The sequence below is a fragment of the Phyllostomus discolor genome, chromosome 3, assembly GCF_004126475.2.
Source record: "Phyllostomus discolor isolate MPI-MPIP mPhyDis1 chromosome 3, mPhyDis1.pri.v3, whole genome shotgun sequence".
Lineage (NCBI taxonomy): Eukaryota > Metazoa > Chordata > Mammalia > Chiroptera > Phyllostomidae > Phyllostomus > Phyllostomus discolor.
This window is the reverse complement of record NC_040905.2, coordinates 46625178-46641553: the sequence shown is the minus strand read 5'-3', so window position 1 is coordinate 46641553 and position 16376 is coordinate 46625178. Positions and strand designations below refer to the sequence as shown.

At 43.1% G+C, this 16376-nt stretch overlaps 1 protein-coding gene across 2 annotated transcripts in view; it reads right to left on the bottom strand.

Annotated features, from left to right (window-relative positions):
* SV2C (synaptic vesicle glycoprotein 2C) overlaps positions 1 to 16376 on the bottom strand; it is a 186124-nt gene that overhangs the window by 101459 nt on the left and 68289 nt on the right. The window contains exon 1 of one of the 2 annotated variants that reach the window (XM_036020439.1): positions 5141 to 5145. The exons of the other annotated variant lie outside the window; for it this stretch is intronic. The gene's annotated coding sequence lies outside the window, so the exon portion shown is untranslated. Of the gene's footprint in view, positions 1 to 5140; positions 5146 to 16376 lie in introns of those variants that run through there. 2 annotated transcript variants of the gene reach the window in all.

Below are 16376 nucleotides of genomic sequence, written 5' to 3'. Positions count from 1 at the left end.
GATTCCCAGGTAAAGCCAAATTGTGAATCTAGGCTAGCTGCTGCTAATACTGGTCCTGGGGCCCACTGAAGCCAGCTGCTACTACTTGTTTGAGAGAATTTAAGAAGTTGTGAAGCATGAGGCAAGATCAGCCATTCATATGGAAAAGCAGCTTGGGTGGGGTGGAATCTTTGGGGATCTCCAAGGTGGGTCAAACAGTATTAGCCAGGTTGATGGAGTCTCAGATATGGTACCAGCTTGCCAGCTCTATGGCTCTGTGGGGGGAGGGTTTAGAAAAGGGACAATGGCCTCCACTCGCCTTCATGCCAGGCATTTCAGTTCCTCCCTGTATGCCACTGGTGCCTTTCGAGCTGCTGCCCTGGTGGTGGAGCTCAGAGGGAGTGAGTCTGAGTAGGTGAGTCCATGCACGGGTTCTTTAAAAGGAACTGCTCTGGACTTCAGAAGTTTCTTCCACCAACTCAATCCCCCTGGTTTTTGCAGCCAAAAGTTGTGGGGACTTATCTCCCTGGCACTGGAAGCCTGGGCTGGGGGTCTGGTGTGGGATTGAAACTCCTTGCTCCTGAGATATCCCTCCTGAATTTTATCCACCACACATGGGTGCGGGACCAGCCCATTCCACTTCTCCAGCCTGGATGGATGTGGATTCTTTAATTCCATAGTTGTCAGGCTTCCATTCAACTCAATTTCTGATGGTTCTGAGTGATGACTGTTCTACATTTTAGTTTTAATTTTGATGTGGTTGTGTGAAGAGGCGAGCCATGACTGTCTACACCACCATTTTCACTGGAAGAGTCAGATCATCCTTCTCAATAAAGAGATTACACATCTCATGAGGCCCAATGCATGTCCAGAAGACAATGTAAAAAAAGTATCAGCACAAGGCAAAAGAATTCCAAAAGCGGACAGATTCACCCAGGGAAATGCATATCAGCATATCTCTTATTTATAGCATAAGAGGCTCAAGTTTCCTTCATGTCTCTTACAAGAATTACCAGTAACTAAGGTTGTTTATAATAATGTCTGTGTCTACAAATCAGAAAGTGAGCTCTCACAGACCAGGAGTGGCCTATGGCTGCTGCAAACTGAACATTGGGGAGACTTCCTTTGAGCTCCAGCCCCAGGAGCAAAATATGATCACTAGCACTGCTGAACCCTTACCAGTTCTAAGTGCTTGTTGAATTAACTCATTTAATGCTCGTGACAACCCTTGGACGTTAATACTCTGGAAGTCCAGCTCACTGGTGAGAAAACTGAGGCACAGAGAAGTTAATGATTTGACCAAGGATATTGAAGTTAATGATTAAACATGCCCGCATGACCGCGTGAATGATGACTACCTTCCATCCGTCAGCAGTTTGTTGTATAGTGTGGTTACGATTCTCTCTCAACCCTCGCTACCCTCCCGTGAAAACATCCCAGTTTGTCTGGGCCCCTGTGTGGGGGGTGGTACCACCTAGAATGGAAAGCAGTACCTCAAACGTCTCTGCAGGGTGTTCTCCCTGGGCACCACTCCCACTTTCATAAAGCTAGTTAAGTCAGGAGTAATAGGAAATGATAGACAGCAGCTAAAAGAAAATAATGCTTCATTCTACCCTACCATAGAACAAGGGGTACACTACTCCTCCAATAATACATTCCAAAGGGGCACATTCCCAACCCTAATGGGGAATACAGGGGTGAATGCTGAAAACAACTCAGTGTGCCAGAGAAAAAAAGGAAAATCCAATGTCTTGCTAAAAAGAACAGGTTCCTACACTATGGTCCAAGGAGGGTAACTCCCTTGCTTTTCTGGTGCAGGAGGGGCATGTCCCTGCTGCACTGGTCTCCATATTCCCCTTCTTCAGGGCAGTCACCAGCAGCCTCGTTTTAGTTAAGCCAGAGCACGGCTTTATGAAGTGGTCATTCCGGTACTTGATGGGCTCAAACTGGGTGCTAGGTCTCCCCCACCCAGCAGTAGTGTGAGGGCACAGCCCCACCCCAGGAGCTCCAGACAGCTCAGTGGTAGCCATGGTGGAGCAGGCTGAGCTCACCCTGGACTTCCATGACGGAGACAGCTTAGGGACTTGGCAAGGGGTGGAACACCCTCATTCCTTACTAGCGCCTTGTACTAGTAAGCCATTTGAAAATAAAACTTAAAAATAACATGTACTAGGGACTAATCTATAAAAGAGTAAAATAAAAATGGCCCATCCTTCAATCCTCCCAGCTATCCTTGTTAGTATATATTTAAACAAATAAACATGCCCGCGTGACCAAAAAGTCACACCACACAGAAATGCATGAAATGAAAATAAATCTTTCCTTCTTCTCCACCCTTGACCCTCTTCCCAAGCATGACTATTGTCATTTTTTTCTAATTCTTCCTGGAATTTTATACATATGAATATATAAAAAGGGATATCCTATAGGAATTGCCTGTTAAATACAGTTTTTTTCCTGTGTAGTGTTTACCTTTACTCCACTTATGTTTAGGATTTCTAAACTAAGCAAACCAGAAATAAATCTCTGCCAGAATTTTAATAACCACTTCAAAATACATTTTGCGTCTTTCAGGAATGCATTCAGTATCAGCTATTTGAGGAAAAGCAAACTAGTTCTTTCTCCATTTTGTTTTATTACTATGCCTAAAATAAATACACCCAATCTCCTTAAAAGACAGGATATTGAATTCAATTTTAAAGAATTTGTTAAACACCAGCTTTGCATGACTTTTCCTGAAGTGCTAGAATGTAAGGATTTGTAAGTTGTGATCCCTGACCTTGGTAGAGAAATTAAAACATACAGAAATGTTCATGCAATGCCTACTCTAAGTCAGGAGAGGAGAGAGACAGTTTCACACCCAGTGTTCACACAACCCTCCCGACAGCCCCATCTGATCATGTCCACTACAGAAAGGGGCAGCCAGGCTAGAACTTCCCATGGCCACCTGGGGACAGATGACCAGGACAGAACAGCGCTGAAGTGTCCACTCAGGTACCTAGGCTCCAAGTCCCTAAACTCTCTTTCTACTCCATCAAGATGGCTTCAAGGGCTTGTAATTCAGTGAGGGAGGCAACAGGCACAAAACTGGATGAGCCCAACGGTGAGGCGTGCGGCCTGAAGGAGGCGCAACTGGGCCCAGAGGGGCAGGAAGAGGCTCCTAAACCTGACTGTGGCCTCTGGGAAAGTTTCACCAAAGAGGGAACATCTGAGAGGATTCTGAAGGATAAGAAAGATTTCAAGACAGTATTAAATTCCTCCACTACTGACAGGTTCAATAAGAAAAAAAAAAGGTGGTATTAAGTTGTATCTTTGTACCTAAACTCTGGTTAAAAATACGTTTCAGATCTTAAGGCAATAATCTTGTGTGTCTTTGTTGAATTATTACTGGTAATTAGGCTGTTCCATTGGGCATGCAATGGAGAGAATTAAGCCTACCTAGTAGCTTATTTAGAGCAAACAGCACAATTAGAAGGTTTATTTGTTGATCCTGTAATCTAAGTAAAAGCAGGCTTTTCTCTTTTTTTTTTCATTTTTAATTTTTCTACGCCAAACTTTTCAGTGTTAGCAAAGGCACAACGTGAATAAAATTGGAAATTCTGGGACGGTAAGAAGAGAAACTATTTCCTGCTTATTTATTTTCCTGTTCCTACTTTGCTTTCACAGTATGCTAATGGTGAGTCCTTAAAAACCCAGAGTAGAGACGTGCCCTTGGCACAGACCAGCCATCTCAGTTCTCTACTCTTGGTACAGCTGTGGCTGGTTAGAATGAAAGGATAATTTAGTTCAAAATGCCTTATTTGACCAATAGGAAACTGTAGCTGTGATAAGTCAGTACTTGAAATGAGGTCTTTTAAATCCTTGCTCCTCAGAGTATAAGGCTGGACCAACAGCACTGGCCCCCTGGGGAACTTGCTAGCAATGCAGAGTGTAAGCCTCCACTCTAGATCCACAGACTCAGGCTTTGCATTAGAACAAGACCCAACATGACCTTGGTGCACTTTAGAATCTAAAAGCACTTTTAGGCTGTTGTGCTTTCCAGTAAAACATGTAACCTCCCCAATACATTTCTTTTTTAATTAAAGTATGTATTTGTCTAATACATATTTGAGAGGAGAAGATGCAGGCTATGGAATATTGAAAATCCAAAGACATGGAACAACAAGATCTCCCTACATAGGCTGATGATTTATTTCTAGAGGACAAGCAAAAACTTCGGGCCCTTCCTAGGCCCTGTCTTCCTCGAGACTAGAGGCAGAACTCCCATGGGGAGAGAGGCCAGGCAGAGATTCCCAGGTCCTTCTAGGAGTCTAAAGAAGACTTTAATTCAGCTGGGCTTTCAGGAGGCTGAACCTGACCTGAGAAACCTGACCTGAGGCTCATTTTCCTCCTCCCACCTCAGCTGGGCTGCAGGCCATTCCCGGCCAGCCCAGCCCAGCCAGTCAGTCTTCCAAGACACAAAGGAGGCCTCAGGCATGATTTCCCATTAAGGAATTTTCTAACATGGGGACCTATTCCATTTTTCTTAATCATAGCCTCATTTCCCCTGACAAATACCACATTTCCATATCTGTCTCTTTGCTAAAGCTGTTTTTGATCCTTCCTGACAATCCCTCAGGGGCCACATTTTTTTTCCCCAGCATCGTTTTAAACCACCTTCAAACTAAATAGAACAATTTTAAGAAATGATCTAAAGTGTTTTTCTCATAGCAATTCTTAGCCAGTAAGTTTTTTAAACTTGTCTGAAGTACTTAAGTTACCCATTGCTAATGTATTACTCTATAATTTATACCTTCATTTATTTATAAATTGATTTTCCATGAAAAACATTCTGTGACAGTATTCTGAGTCCAGTGATAAATAATCTCCATGAGATGATGACCTCACCTGCCTTACAAAGGGGATTTTTCTTAGGTTAGAACATAATTTTAAGTCAAAGTTAAAAAATAAATATTTAAGCATAAATGACAACAGCTCCGGAAATGGTTGTTGGAACCAATAAATAGAATATGGTCTGTCATATTTAGGCTTTATTGCCTAGATTGTGTTCACTAGTTTTTAGATATTATTCCTATCACTTGAGGCAGGTGCATTTATCTTCCCAAAGGTAGGGCTTTCTCCCACCTAGCCAATTTTTATTTAAACAACTGAATGAATTAACCAAGCCACCCACAAACACACTGAGAACTATCTTTGAACTTCTTCCTTGAACTCACCTATCTGCTTCCACCAGCAGCACTTTAGGCTTACTATAGTTATACCCAACCTGTTTGACTCAGTTCCACTTATCATTCAGTATTTATTTAATTAAACATCAATCATATGAAAAATGAATGGGAGTGTGTAAGGAATTGGAGCCACTTCTATAAAAACTAATTTAAGAAAGATTTGGGGAAAACTAGTAGCAAAAGAAAATGGCTGCTATTAAATAAATGTGACCAACAGAACCCCAAAAGGCTGAAAAAAATCATAGATGAGAGATTCTGGGCTCAGACTAAGCCCTCAGTCCACTTCAGAGAGATTAAAACTGAATGTCAAAGTCACGTAGTGGCTGGTGATGCAAGAAAGACGATCCCTCCTCTAAGGAAAGCCTTTGCTCCTGCATCCAGACAGTCAAGTGAATGTATGCTTGCATGTGTAAGTACATGTACGTATTTTGCACATTTTCTTTCTTTTACTATTTTTTCCATTAACTGACCAATCACCAGTCCAGATTTAACTAGATGGGGTTTCTAGATAATGGTGTTGGTCAGCCCTGCCAAGGCGGCCCAGGCTTTCTCTTCTGTCTGGTGGGACAAGGTGTACAGTGAGGTAGGCAACCTTTCTCCCTTGCTGCTCTCTTGTGGATCCTCCCCACCCGCTGATATAGAAGCATTCACGGCTGCTGCCCTGTGGTCACTGCTCTTGGACCCCAGAATGGTTTGCTATGAGCACAGCCAACCCTTGGCAAGACCCCACTGCAGTCTGTAAAAGGCTGATTCCAGGGACCACTGACCCTCTCCAGCTATCCCTGCACCCACCCAGTACAAAGAAAGATGCAGTGTCTCTCTCTTTACCTACAACTTGCTATGTCTCATCATTATGAGCTTCAAATTCTGTGCTTGAATTTTTATTTTCTTTTGGATTCTTTCACTGAATGTGCTGATCAGGGGACCCATTACTAAAGCCATAGGGGTACAAGTAGGGGAAGAAGGAAGCCATGTTGTTGTTGCTTTTGTTTTTCAACCAAATGCAATATCTTTCATCTTCATTCCACTATCATTGACCACTCTGAACTTTGGGGTCAGGCAGCAAATAGTTTAGTGCCCAGGCTCTGGAAACACATGGCCTAGGTCTGAATCCTTACTCTAGTTACCATTTACTAGCTGTTTGATGCTCGTTAAATTACTTGATTTCTTTGTGCCTCAATTTGCTTCTCTGTATAATGGGGTTAATAATAGCACCTACCTCACCGGGTTTTTGAAGGATTAGATGAGATAAAGCATTTAGCACTGTCAAACATAGCTAGTCAATAATTTTTAAAAAATACTAATGTAACTATTGATGTGAAGGAAAGAGAGAAAAGGAGAAAACAAATGCTGGTAAAGAGAGAAACGGGAAGGAAGGGGTGAGCTCTGGAACGGTAGAGAAAGTGCAGCGTTTGGCCTCCCTCAGTTCTACTGCAAAGACAGCACCCGAAACAGCGCTGGAACAGTGATCTAATCTTAAATCTCAAAGACTTGATTTTCTTTTAACTTGAAATTATTTAAATAAGTAATTAATAGGCTTCTCCTAAAACCAAGCCCTCGCTTTTTCCAATTATTATTTTTAGTAGCCACAGGCAAGGGGCCATTATGTGTTCAAATGCATCTGTGAACCTTCACAAAAATAAAAAATAAAGGAAGCAATAATATCAAAAGCATATGTACAAATGGAAAAAAAGCTCTTTCTAAATTTTCAGTGGAGAACATTTGCAGCAAAAGTCAGCTCACCTTTGCTGGAAAGAACTGCAAATATCAGATGCAGTCCACAGTACATCCCTGACTGTTACATCTGGAAAGTCTGACATTTAAGTTCGTCGATCTAGGCTGAGACTGACGTAGCTGTTTATGTAGGCAGGTGATAACATTTATATAGGCAAAAAAATGCCATAACAAGCAATATTACTGCTTGTTACCTAAGTCCACCTAGGCACCTAAAGACACCTTCACTGAAACCAGTGAGTCAAGTGCAGAAGGAAAGTCCTAATAAGGAAGTCTAATGTATTCCTTAATCTTTCCCCAAATGGCTAGCATACAGCATGTCCCTTAGATAGGAGAATAGACATTAAAATGCTTTTTGTATGTATGGCTCTGCAGAACCAAAAAAAAGGGCAATTACAGCTCACTTGGTATTCAAAGCAATGCAGAAAAAAGTCTTAAAATCAAGAGCATTACAGAAAGTCATTCTGTGGTACGCCATGGATATTACATGTCAGTTCCACACCAGCGGGACCCCCTGTTTGCAAACTTCCCCCACTCCAAGGCCTGTGCTGAGGAAAAGGGGTGGTACCTGACTGAACCCCTTTTTCAGTAATCCCAACCACTGGGCCAATGAATAATCAGGTTGTCATTAATTCCACAGCTCCTAGTGGACTTCGTGCTGTAACCAGGCATCTTGTAAGGCATGAGGAAAGGGGAAGAGGAGAGAGAGCACAGGGCAACGAGGGGAGGTCCAGGAACATGACAGAGAAGAACCTGACAGAGACCTGACCCACACTCTGAAGCAGCTCGCAGCCTAGTGCTGGTTTTGGTCGAGGGCTTCACTTTGGAATCACCAGAAAGCTTTAAGGAAAAGAACAAAGATGCCCAGGCCACACCCTCATCTTTTGGTTCTGGGGTAGGAGTTAGGGACAGTACTTTTAAAATTTTTTCAAATGATTTTAATATAAATCTGGGACTTTAAGCCTTTGGTTTCCTGGGAGATCAAAAATATGCAAAAAAACAAAACAAAACATTATCACTAAATGAAACACATGCTATAATTAAGGGTAGTATGTTATGCTTAAAGGGGGAAAAGGAAGGAGTGACTTAATTAGTTCTAAAGAATTCTGAAAAGCCTCCCATAGAAGGTAACAGGGGGTCATGCTGAGTTTTGAATAATGAATAAGAATTCTCCTTGAAAAAGGGGAAAGTTCCAAGGGAGGGAAGAAGATCAAGTTTAAAGGCTTGGAGGAATGTCAGGTGCACAGCACACCAGAGGGACTCCAGGTCGTTGAAGTTGGGTAAAATGTAGTCTTCAGTGGGGCAGTGAGAGTGACCAGAGATGAGGCTGGAAGAAAAGCAGAAGTTGACCCAAGGAGTTGGCCTTGATCCTCTGGAAAACCAATGATCACACTGGACAGCATTCATACCTGAAAAGATCAACTCAGCAACCACAGGGAGGACAAACAGCAGGCGGCAGACAGAGGGGAGGGAGGCAGGGCTTGGACCAAGGCTAACCAAGGCCTGTGATGCCAGGAAAACAAAATTTAAGGAAGCACTTGCTTTCAGGTGCCAACTCTGCCCTTGCAAGACTCTGTGAGTGAGTTGCTTTTGCTTCCTTAAATTTTACACTTCAGGTCCCTCCCTCTCCTCACCCTAGCTAGTCCTGGCCGGGGAAAGACCAGTTGAAGGAATGGCACTAGAAGATAACTTCAGTAGCCCGGGGAAGGACTTCTGACAGCCTGATCTAAGGCACTGGCAGTGAGCTTGGGAGAGGGACAAGGCTAGAGGTGTGTTTTTATAGTCAGAGTCCACAGTTCTTAGAAACTGAGAGACGAGGCAAGAAAGTGAGGAAGTTGACACTGAGCATGTTGGCTTAGGACAGGCTGTAATGAAACAGAGAACATAAGGGGAGGGCAGGTCCTACAGGGCCCATGGCTTAAACAAGGGAGGAGGATGTTCACATCAGTAACCCTCATTATACTACAGAATAGGGCAGTACAGGTGACACAGGCACATCAATAAGGCAATGATCAATATAATGATCATCAGGAAATGCTTCATGAGGGAAGCAGGGCTTGAGTTGAGCCTCAAAATAAAACAAGGAGGATATGAAGAAGGGGATGGCAGAGGAGTGCTGTTAGCTCCCTCTCAGGCACACACAGCAGTCTGGGGACCGGGAAGGGATGGAAGGCTGGGGAGGTTAGCAGAGTAGGAGCCTGGGTTAGGTGTGTGGAGAAGTATAATTAAGCTGGATAAGTAAGAGAAAATCCTTAAATAACAAGCTAAAAAACTGAAATTCACTACTTAATAAGACAATGGGGAGCCACTGATGGATTCCTGGGTTGGGGACTGATGTAATCAGAACCCTTGTGTGAAAAGACCTGGGCACTTTAGATCAGGATGGATGAACCTTTTCCATAAAGGACCTGATTGTCAATATTTTAGACTTTTCAGGCTATCTTGCTCTGTTGTCACTAGCAGCCCCCACCCCTTCCACCCCTCCCCCGGTTCCCTTGCAAGACAGCAGCTGCAGACCACATGAAAGCTAAGAGCATGGATGTGCTCCAATAAAACTATTTACAAAACAGGCAGAGGGCCGGATTTGGCCCAGAGGCTGGAGTCTGCAGACTTCTGCTCTAGGAAAGGTTTGGTAGCTGTGCTGAGGCCAGGTGTGGGAGTATCTGAGAGGCAGTATTAAGTGAACACTGAGGCTGGGGTGCCAAAGAGAAGGAATGTGCTTGGAGGGCGGGGACTGCAAAGCAGGGCAGTTTAGAGCCCTGTGAAATATGGGATTTCTCTGCAATTATGAATGGAAAAGAGAATAGAGACCCAGAGTATAAGCCCTTGAGGAAGCCACCTTTAAAGAGGGAAAAGAAGTCAGCCACATGAAAGTGTGGGGAGGACAGAAGGAAAAGTCCAGACAGAGCACAGACTGCTTCTGAAGGAATGGAGAACAAGGCCCAGAGCATCGGAACTCAGAAAAGACCTTTGGGCTTGCCTTGGAAGAGGTCAGCAGTGGTCGCTGAAGGAGCAAGCTCAGCCCACAAGCAGAGAACAGCAGACTGGAGCAGAGGGGCTGTGGGGAAACGGAGGCAGGGCACGTAGCTACATACAACTGCAATTCACAGACGCAAAGGGGCACGATGCTGTGGGGCAGGAAGAAACACTAGAACAAACTATAAAGCAAAGGAAACAGCAGAAAAACATCAAGCCTACCAACACGGATATGACTGCCCTGAACCTACAGCCACAGACACAACAGAGCACAGCAGGAGCGTCTGCCACCGAAAGAGGGAGCTGTTCAGAAGACCAGGGCTATCATGTGTCTTGTTCCAGAAAATAATGAAAAACAGACTTATGAGAAATGTATTAATCGCCGTAAGTTTAAGCACACCTGCAAGTGAGGAAAGGATTTTTTTTTAATATCAGTACAGTGAACAAATAAAGCATAAAAATCTAAAAGGGACTGGTATTTGAGAGAAATAGAATAAGAAAATAATCTCTGGACAATGTTCATATTATATCTTTTGATATGTTAGGCAACAGGCCAGTCTGGAGCGGAAGGATTCCTATAGCTTACCTCAGGCCACACCTAGACACTGGGGTGTGGCTGGGCCTTGTGGGGAGGGGGGCTGGGGGGGCGGGGCAGGTCTGCCCTGGGACTCAGAGGTCACACCGTGCTTGATTGACATTCACTGGAAGATGATTACACAAGTCCCCTAAGGCCCCTGTCTTAGAGAATTATGTGTAAGTTTTCTTTGTTGTCGCTGTTTTGTGTTTTGTTTTGTTTTGTTTTTTAAGTCTAGGTGGTAAATACCACAATAAAAACCATATTAAATTATAACAGGTTCTGGCCTATGTTTACCAGGAAAATCCACCAGTCCATTTCCAATGCTCCACTGCGACCTTTTGTCTCCCTAAATAGGCGGATTCCTAAGCTGCCAGCCCAGAGCCATGAGTAAGTGCATATGGAGATCGGCCTTGAACTAATAATGTATGTTGCTGCTAATCCATTACGGCCGGCCAAGCCGAGGTGAATTCAGAGCAGCACTTCTTGACACTTGAGATTTATTTTGTCATTAGGGATGAAACATCACACAAAGGCTCCTCAGTCCTAAACTGTCAGGGTAGACCTAGGTATTTAAGAGGTCACCCAGTGTTGCAGTGTTGGCCCTCGATACTGAAGCTGTTCTTTAGTGGCTGATTATTTTTATTGTGATTATACACGATTTGTGTCCAGCAGAAGCAGTTAATCTGCTTCTCAGGTTAAAAAGGAAAACCAATCACTTTGAGAATTAAGAAAAAATAAGGAAATTTTAATCAATTATTATATTCTGACTCAAAAACGAAACAATAAAGAATGTTGAATTCATTTTGTTTTCTCCTCCAAAACCCACCCAAAAGTCTCTTGATATTCCTTAAACATACTATAGTCATTCTTATTTTTGAATCTTTATCCAATTAACCTTCCCTGAAGCACCTTTCTCTAGCCTTTCCTCCAAAACCTCAACCTTGGATTTCACCTTCACATTCTTTGTGCCAACAAAGACTAGACTACTCTAGTTTTCATGGGTAACTTCTACATATTCTCACCGACAATCTGACTTATATTATTTGTCAGTCTTAACTCTATAACCAATTTGCAATTTGACCCCTGGTAGGCACTATGTGTTATGACATCTTATTCTGAATCTCCATAAGACTACATTATTCCATATAATAGAGCAAAAATAATAATTTTAAATAATTGGTAAAACCTAGCTAATTAATTTAAATTTAACATAGTAGGTTCAGCTCAAACCCTAGTCCTTCTCACAGCTATGCAATTGACATAACTAATGTAAATCTGAAATTCTGACTATAAAATCTTGAGTGTCCCTAGAAAGTCTGATGGCATACTTGAGACCTTTGTCTAGAAGACACATCTGTAGAATAGACCTCATAACAAAATTTCCACCAGCCTATAGTGAAATGAAGAAAACAAGAAAAATAATAATTCTTTTTTATAAAAATAAACTTATTCAATTTGAAGGAAGGTCCTTTATTCTAAGGATATATCCTTCCTATTTCTTGATGTGAACATGCCTTTTGTTCTATGAAATGATAGTGATATAAAGAGTAGTGTGTGTGGTAGGAATCATTGCTATTTTTATTTTTTTTAAATTGTATTCATTTATTTTTAGAGAGAGGGGAAGGGAGGGAGAAAGAAGGGGAGAGAAAGATCAGTGTGTGAGAGATATATCAACCAGTTGCCTCTTACATGCAGCCAACTGGAGACCTGGCCCGCAACCTAGTCATGTGCCCTGACCAGGAATCAAACCAGTGACCTTTCGGTTTACATGCTGACACTAAGCCACACCAGTCAGGGCCATTGTTATTTTTAAATAAAGTTCCTTAGTAAAATAAAAAGTGGGCTTCCCTATGTCAATCCTTCTCATTAAAGGAAAATGGACTTTAAAATCTAGAAGACTGGGAGCCACTAGTATAAAACATCAAATGGTGGAAACAATATTTTGGAAATACTGCATTCTGAACAAGGGCCAAGGAAAGAAATTTCCTACACCGTGGCTCATAAAATGAGTTAGAGATTAGAGATGTCTCCTTAGTGCATGAGTGATGATTACACAACATGACACTCCTCCCATCAAGAGGTGGAGTCTGTGTTTCCTTTCCTTGTTTCTGGTAACTGCTTGACCAACTGAGTACGACAGGAGTGATGCTACGTGACTTCCGAGACTGGTCCGAAAAGGCCATGCAGCTTCGTCTTGCTCCCTAGAACACTTGCTCTTGGATCCTTGAGCCACCAACTGAGAAGTGTGACTACCCTGAGACTGACATGCTGGAGGGGGTCACAGGTAGGCTCGATCCTCGACATTCCCAGCTGAGCCCAGCCTTTCAGCAATCCCGCCAAAGCGACAGTCATCTCCAGCCCTCCGGCATGGTCCATCTACCAGCCAGACACCACTGAGGGACCTCCACTGGCACCAGAAAGGATCACCCAGCCAAGCCTGTCCAAATTTCTAACCCACAAAACATGAGATATTATAAAATGGGTATTGTTTAAAGCCACTAAATTCTTAAGTAGTTTGTTACACAATAACACATATCTGGAAAAGCATATTCTTTAAAACACTTTTAAAAATACTTCATTCACTGGGATACCCAGACTATAAGGAATACAGTATTAAGAATCATATATATTTCCTCACTTTCAGTTTTAAGGAAGATCAACATGGTTTCATTGTTAATATTTCTCTTAGGACTGGATATCATTTCAGAAGAAGGACATAATAAGCAAATCCACTAAGTCACCCTCCACTCCCAGTCATAAACTAATCAGTGAGTAGGGGACCAGAAATGAAGCTAGAAAGCTGTCCCTCTGGCTTTTGTCAAGTCTTTTTCCAGAGAAATCAAAGGAAAGGTTTCCTGGGTTATGCATTGTTTTGCTTTAGTGGGTGGGTTTTCAGCAGAGGGAAAAGGGGGGAATTAAGCAAATGGCACCAGGACTGAAGCAGGGGTTGTTTCATGAGCAGAGATGGCACTGGGTGATCAGTTTTATGTTGGGAGGCTTGGTTGTGACTTCAAGGAGAAGAAATATGGAGAGGGCACTTTCTCCCCAGCAAAATGTATTGATTAGCTCCCAGAGGGGAGAGCATAAGGACATAAATTCCGAGTGCCCTAGAGCATGCCAACTGCCATGTGGCTGAAGGACAAAGCTTGGAGGCAGAAGAAAAGAAGAAACAGAACCACAGCTCTTCTCGATAACTGGCTAGCAGACTCACGATCATGGTTTCCTCTGCACCGCTGCCCTCCCCCCAGCTGAGATCCTCCGGGTCCTCCCATTATCCCCATCTTGGTCTCCACAGTGGGTTAAATCAGTGATCATTTAAATCTTACAGCACAGATTAGACTAAGTGCATTACACTCTGACTCACTGTTGGCTGCTAATGCAGGCAGAGCTGTCACAAGTAACCAACTGCTCCTTGGGGTCGGACTGGAGCCTGACAGCTGGGCGTGCAGGTGAGCAGAACATTGTCACATGTGGGGATCAGAGGGCTTTGGGTGACAACACACCATCACCCGCCCAACACCCACCACCCACCTGCGACTTGCTCATCCCAGTGGAGGGGTGCTGACAGAGGTGCAGGGGTGCGGTGAGACAAAGCCAACAGGGCTGACATTGCCTTTATTACTGATTCTAACCCTGTCTCTCTCAGTGGCCCCATGCTGGCTTCTCCAGGGAATCTGACTCATTAAACTTCCAGGTTATAAGGTTAGTTTTCACTTCAAAACTTCTAATTTTGGCTTTTCAAAATAATAAATTATAGGTTTCTAGATCTTTTGTCTTAATTATTTAGCAATTTAAAATACAATTATAGATAGTTTTTCTAAAGTTAAGTACACTCAGGATTAGGGTTAAGAGGGTCCCATGAGCCAATCAAGTCTCACATACAAAGTTGTCTGGACTATAGGAAAACCTTGGAACTATTTATCCCTTCTTAGATTCAATTGCTTTCTGCACTTTAACAACTGTAATTGTCACTAATGTGTAAACATTCACAATTCTAATGTGTCCATTCTAACTAAAACTCTCTCTCTCTATTCTTCGACTTTAAAGGGGAATTTATCTTTTTAATTTAATTATACTGCATCCCTGAGCGATGTGAGTAAAATCTAGTCAAGGGCAGATTTCCTTTTGCTTTATAATAGGGCGATAACAAATGACAGTTTGTTTTAGGTACCTTAACTATTGTTGGCAAGCTCTAGCCTCTGGGGGGAGCCAAAGACTCCCCCCATTTCACCCAGCAAGGAAGAAGAGCTCTGAATCTGGGAAGAACAAAATGGACACTTTAGACTTAAAATGAGGTCAGTGTAGTTGGGGTGGAAAACGATCTCTATTTGGATCATTTCTCTTCCATGTAGTGTGTTCTTGTGTATAATCTCCTGCCCTCACATCCCTTTAATTCCCTTCTCTCCCCCTTTCCCTCCCTCTCTCCCTCCTCCTTCCTTCCCTCCCTCCCTCCAGCCTCTCTCAAGCACCCTGACTCCCCACAGCTGCCACCCAGCGCTCCAGAAGACATCTCTGACCTTCTGGGAAACCACTTCTTTCCTACCAACCACACTATTTCTCCCCAAATCAACACCACTCTTCCACCAGCATGGTTTTTGTAGCCAGCCAAATTATCTCACTACCTAGCAAGCTGACTTGCCCAGTGCCACCTTTCTGGAACCTCTCAAATTCCATGTGCTGTTGTTGCTAGGACTGGTTTCCAAGCAGCATCGGCAGTGTCTGGTAGCTTTGTTAATTGGTTCCACGGAAAGGAACCAGCTTAGAACATTAATTATTATCACCCACCTGCAGTCGACACAGGATTTACCCAAACCTTTGCTAATCAGGTCATGGTTTGATGCATTTGATGGACTCCCCTGGTGTCACTAAGGGACTCACCAATTTTGTTCCATATTTTCTGATCCAGTAATTCACGCAGCTTCAGAAAGAAAATTCTAACTGACAAGCCTGAGATAAAATATGCCTACTTAAGCCTTTGTAATACCCCTAATTCCTAGTTTTTCACCACCCTGCCACAGTTTTCAGCAACAATTAAGAAGGTTTCTCTGACTGTTATGTCAAGTTTAGGTGCTAAGTGCAGTGCACTAGTCACAGAGATCTGAGCTAATCTTGTCACACCAGTAACTGGAAGGACACTCAGCATAATGCCACCATGATTCTGGGACTGGCCTGATTCTAAATGGAATCACTAGCTGAATCTCACCAAGTACTAACCATCCAATGTCCCTGTATTAATTCATTTTTAGCATACATTCTGAATTCTCCCCCAAAGGGTTTGATGGGACAATTGTACTTAATGCCCTTGTTTTGTTACGTTTTTCTTTTCATGCCCAGTTAGGAGAACTGCCAGACATGGGAACCCAGTTAAGTCAGCAATACTTTAAATAACAGTTCATTAACTCATGGTGAAGAATAGAGGGAGGTTGCTCGAGTATTTACACAGCTACATTGGCACCAAATTAGTTCCTCGAGATTAATGTCACACTAGAAGAATTAATTGAGCACTGGTGTCTATAGGGCAGTCTTAGCATCAAAGGAACAGGGCAGGGGGTTCTCTTCAGGGTTAAATTTGTTACTGGAGCATCCCCAGAACATCACTGAGGAGTGACTACAGCTCCCGCAGCCTGCATGTTTTCAGGGAAGAGAGCTTGTTTTATAACTTATGAGAAAATCTAGTGAGAACCTTTATTCTCTGAACTTTACAATGCACACTTATTAGAATGTAGCTGAGGTGAGAGATGAGTTCTGACAAGAAAGGGAAGATACATTCACCCAAAAGCATCGTGCAAGCAGAGTTGTGCAAGACAGCGGGCTGCTGTGAGGAATGCAGGCCAATAGAGCTGCCGCCCCCTAGGACAGACCTGTTGACGGGCACTGGGACA